This window comes from Parus major, chromosome 24 (assembly GCF_001522545.3).
Source record: "Parus major isolate Abel chromosome 24, Parus_major1.1, whole genome shotgun sequence".
Taxonomy (NCBI): Eukaryota; Metazoa; Chordata; class Aves; order Passeriformes; family Paridae; genus Parus; species Parus major.
The window spans coordinates 5,842,748-5,848,089 of record NC_031792.1 but is presented as its reverse complement, the minus strand read 5'-3'; positions in this window follow the sequence as shown (position 1 = coordinate 5,848,089).

The window sequence follows — 5,342 nt, the reverse complement described above, 5'->3', positions numbered from 1 at the left end:
TGGCTCCCCTGGGGATGGGAAGGGGCCCTGAGGTGCCTGAGGTGAGGTTTTTGGGATGGAGTGAGGTCTGGAAACCTCCTCAATTAAAAGGAAAAGAAGTTGATGTTCATCTGTAATAATGGGATTTGGGGCTTTTGGGAGAAATGTGAGGAGTGGGAGACACAGGAACAGCTCAGGGGACCTGACATGGAGAAAATTCCCTGGCTTTTATAGCTCACCCCAACTTCCAGCACTCACTGGAATGAAGCCAGGGGGGTTTGTTTGATTTGAGTCCCAGCTGAGAGGAGCTTCCCAAACGCAGCCCTTGCACAGCCCAGATTGCCAGGGGGGCTGTAACACCTGCAGTGATGCCCCACACCCTCATCCCCAGGGCTTTGGGGTGATGGATCCCCCCAGATTCCCACCCTGCTCCTCCCACTGCCTCTCCTGGCAGCCTCCAGTGGCAACAGAGCTGCTTCTTCCTTAGGGATGGGGGTCAGGGCCCCTCCTCCTGCTCCTCCAGCCTTTGGGAAGCTTTGGGATGCTCAAACCCAAACCCCAAATGATGGAGAGCCTTGAGGAGAGGGAAGCTCTGGCTTTGCTGGATCCTGGGAAGATGTTTCCAGCTGACCCAAAAGGTAAAATTGCACCAGGAATCTGGTGTGGAACACCGATTTTTGGGGAGCACCTCTTCTGTTCTTGCCCACCTCCAGCAGCCTGTAGACAACTTCTGTAAGAAACTAAATTCCCACTTGGATAACTCCATAAAATTATGGGGAGGCTGGGATTTCCCTGGAGTTTTATGTCCAGATCAGAGCATTCCCTCTTCAACACCTGCAGAGCCCAGCCCTCACTGCTTTCAGGGAATTTTAAAGAGCAAAAAAGTTTCCACCATCCTGTGCTGGGTTTTTTCCTTCCCAGGATTGTTTTCTATTAAATTAAAACCACCCAACCACCTTCCTGTGAAGATGTGTTCCTTAAATCCAGAGTTTGCCAATGATCCTGTTTTAGGGGCCCCAGGAATAAGGAATAGGGCTTCAGCTCTTAGAAGTCAGTACTTTAAAAGATGCTTTGTGCATTTCATTTTTTTTAAATAAAATCTTCAAAATCCTCTGAAAAAAACAAAACCAAAACCAATTTTCCCTAAAAATTCAGAACTGAAGAGATCACTGATGATTTTTCAGAGCCTGGTGATGGAATTCTGTGTTCCTCTTGGGGAATTCCAAATGAAGGAATATAATTCATCCAGGGCAGAAAGGGCAACTGTGAAAGGAGAAAACTGCTGGAATATTTTAATTTCCAGGGCTTTGGACCCCTGCCATGTCTCTATTTCTTAGAAATCCTAGGAAGGGACTTCCATTTGTCCCCAGAAATGTCTAGGGATGCATTTCCACGTGCTGGCACATCCTACAGACACAGAGCCTCTGGTGCCTGCTGGAAGCAGCAGCACCCAAAATTCCCTGGTGCAGACAGAGCTGGGAATGTTTGTAAGGAAAGGAGTTTTTACATGGAAAATGGGATTGCTGCTGGATCTGAGGGAGAGCAGGGCTGGCTGAGGGATTGCAGGGATTTGCTGTGGGTCTGCAAGGCATCAGAGGGATGCAGAGAGGGCTCCTGGGGGTGATGGATGTTTGGGGATGGATCCAGGGTGATGGATGGAGGTGGCCCTGGAGGCTGGGAATGTTTTGGGAGTGTTTTCATCCCAACCCCTGCACTCTGGGTAACCCAGGAATGAGCTCCTGCTCCCCTCTGGAGATCCTGGGAAGCACCAGGGGAGGGGAGGTGGGAGCTGCCATCCCTCTGCAGTAACAAGGTGGAGAAGACCCTCCATTAATCCCCAAAAAAAGATATATTAGTGGATCCCACTGTCCATCCCCTTCCCAGACCTTCCCTCCCACCTCCTCCAGGATATTTTTATCGGTCACAAAGTGAGGCAGAAAAAGCCCAATTCCATCACTTCTTATTATTCCCAAATAAAAACCAAATGTTGGGCCCAGAGTTCAGATCAGGGAAAAATCCACAAATCTCTTGGCCGTCCGGGATCTTTTGTTTATTGCTGCTCTTAATCCCATTTTTTGGGTCTCCTGGGCTCAGGGAAGATAAATGAGGTGTGTCAGGAGCTCACCTGATTAACTTGGCCCATTCAATGGGGTTCTTCTTCTCCAAGGCTGGGCTGGAAAGGGACCAGCAGGAATTTGGGAGTGCAGAGTCCCAGTCCCATGAAGGGAGAAGAAAAGGGCTTTGGGGTTGGTCTTTTTTCTGCCCAGGACACTCTGCAGGGAAAATGTCAGTAAAAACCTCTGGATAAAGTATTTTTTCCCTGGATTTTCACTGCAGGTCAGATTTGGCTTTGTGCTGCCACCCCCTCATGCCCCTCCAAACAGCGACTTTTCCCACAATGTCCATAAAATGTGTGCTGTGGGCAGAGATCACCCATTGCAATGCCACATCCACACTATTTCCTCTGCTTTTTCTGAGCTCAGATGGAAAAAGAGGGAATTTTGCCGTGCTTTATGGGATGGGAAGGGGGTTCTGTAGGAGCCAGAGGGAAGGGAGACCTGGCATTCCTGCTGAAGTCCCAAAATTGAGCCCCAAACCCTTTCCTGTGGGTCCGAACAGAGGTGTGGGGATCACCTGGGCACTGCCTCCCATCCCTGCCAAAGAAATCAACAAATTCTTCCCAGGGCTGAGGGAGCCAGGACTTCTCCTGGTATTTTCCCATGGGGAGCCCGAGGCTGGCAGAGGCAGGAGGAGGATGCAGTGTCCATGGCTCTCTCCTGCTGCAGGATCCGAGTGAGGGATGGGGAGAAGTGGGGAAGGCAGCCCTGGGATCCATCAAATCTGCCACGAGCTGGGGCTTGGGAAGGGGATGGATTAACTCTGCTTCCCAGCTGGAATGAACTCTGCCTCCCAGACGTGTTTCTGGGCATCCCTGCAGGGAGATGCAGCAAACCCCGCCCCGCTGGAGACTTAATCCCAAATTTTATCCCCCGACCCTGGGGCATCTCTGCTCTCCTTCTGCCCAGGATCGGTTTAATCACTTTATCTCCCCAGATCCCTGGAAAAAGCCTCCCTCCCTTCCCCTTCCTCTCTTCCCATCTGCTTTGGGTTAGGATCCCTCTGTCAGGAGGGCTCTGGGATCCCCGGAGAGGGCCAGGAGCCTGGAGCTGCTCACCCACCCCCTCCAACATGTGCATCCCATGGCTCCTGCAGCTGCCCAGTGCTGGGACAGCCCAGGATTTCAGCCAAAACACACCCTGTGCCTGCTCTGGGACAGCCAGCTTAGAGATTCCCACACCAGCAGGAGTTTCCCTTCCTTTAACAGCAAGCCAAATCTTTTTAGTCCAGGTAAGAAAGGCAGAGTTGAGATTCCCCAAAAATCCAGTGCTGGTCCTTGGGCTTTGTGGTGGATGAGTGATGCTCGTGTCCGTGCAGGATTTGTGCCTTTGGAATTCTTTTTGGACAATCCCACATTAAAGGCACCTTTAATTCCTGCCTCATGTGCCAACAGCCCTTAGAGCTCACCCCATCCTCAGAGTGGAGCTGAGACCTGATGTGGCAAAGGCACCTTCCTTCCTCCTCCCTGGAAATCCCTTCCAGGCCTGGCACAAGAAGGAGACAAAAAGCCAACAGCAGCCACAGATTTGGGTTGGAGACCTGGTTTGGGAAGGAAAAAATGGGAAAATATTCAATTTCTGTGATGAGAAGCACAAAGTTTTAGCTCTTCTTGTATTGGGGTTGAGTATGAGAATGGATCCAAACAGCCCCTGGAATTCAATGCTCATTTTCCACTGATGGGTTGAAGTGGAATTTTGTCTCTTGGTGAATTAAATCCCTTTTCTAAGCAGCCCAGGAATCTGATCCAACAGGCAGAGCTGCAAAAGGCAGGCAGCTGTGCCAGGGTTGCACATCTGGAGCCTGTCCTGCATCCCAGGATTTCAGGAGCCCAAACCCGGTCTGGATCCCACCTCATTCCAGCAGCAGAGCATCCAAAAGCACCGTGGTCCCGTGTCCCTCCCTGATCCCATCTCCCTCCAGCACTGAAAGCTGGAGAGAGCACAGAAGAGCCTTTAAAGCACTCAAGATGGACTCAAAGTGTGTCTGCAATGATCTGTGAAATCTCTGGGCAGAGCCAGGGCTGGGAAAAAGCAGGGGAAAATCTCTTCAGAGGTTCTGAAGGGCCAAACCCTGAATTTCATGGCAAGAAAAGAGCAGAGAGTAATTGCACTGCAGGAAAACTCTTCCTTTCCCCCTCCACAAGTGGGATTAAGCTCCAGAGAAAACTTCTGGAGGGGCTGATTGCTAAAATTGGCCTGGAGAAAGTCTGGGAGATGGAGGAGGGAGAAGCAGGAAAAGGCTGGGCTGCCCTTGGGCTTCGTGTGCTGTGTCCAGGAAGGGTTTGAGCTCCTTGGGTTGGCAAATTTGGCTTTTTTTTGCCCCAGAACTGGAACGCTGGCAGACACCCTGCCTGTGATCCAGCTGGGAAAATTACTGTGGATATGAAACACTGCCCTTGGTTTCAACTTGCTGACACCATGAAGATGGTTTTAATTAAAACTCGTTAACAGCAACCTGTTCCTGAAAATGAGCGTGGCTAACCCAATTATGGAGCTGGTTCCTTGGAGATGCTGCTCTTCCCAGAAGCCCAGTCTGGACACGGGTGGAAATCCTCACTCTGCTCCTATTCCCACCTTACAGAGGGTGAAAATCCTGAAAAGAAGGAAGAGAGTTTGGGGTGTTGCACAACTTTGGTGAGTGGGAGCACAGGGATGCTGTCACATACCGACAGCAATCCTCTCCACGGGACCACCTCTCCTGGGAGATCTGTTCTCTGTGCATTTGAGTCATTTGAGGGGTGAAATGGATATTTTGGAATAAAATATCAGCTTGTCTCTTGGGCATGAGCTGTAGTTTTGAGCTCAGCTGTGGTTTATGGAATTCCCTCTGTACAAATCCTTCCTCTGGGGAAGGCAGACAGGAACATCAAACCCACCCCAGGGAATGGGAAACGCCACTGAGCTGGAGAAACAGCTCAGCAAAGTGTGGGCTGCACACACAGGTCCCGAGAGCTGGCTCTGGGGGGCCGAGCATCCTCAGCATCCTCACTGCCAGGTTCTTCAGGTGCCTCCTCCCCATCCCGCCGTCCCACAGGAGCTTTGGGCAAGGAGCAGGAATTATGAATGGTCCCTTCCCCCCGCTGCTCTGGCTCCATCCCCCACGGACAGCTGGTTCCCATTAGCAGGAGGCTGACAAGGTGCAGGAGCCTCCTTGGCAGGGAATTGTGACGAGAGGCAGAGGAGGGCCGGGTGTCTCTGATGGGTTTCCGGGGCTGTTATCGGAACCCTCCCGTCTGCGCCCGTGCC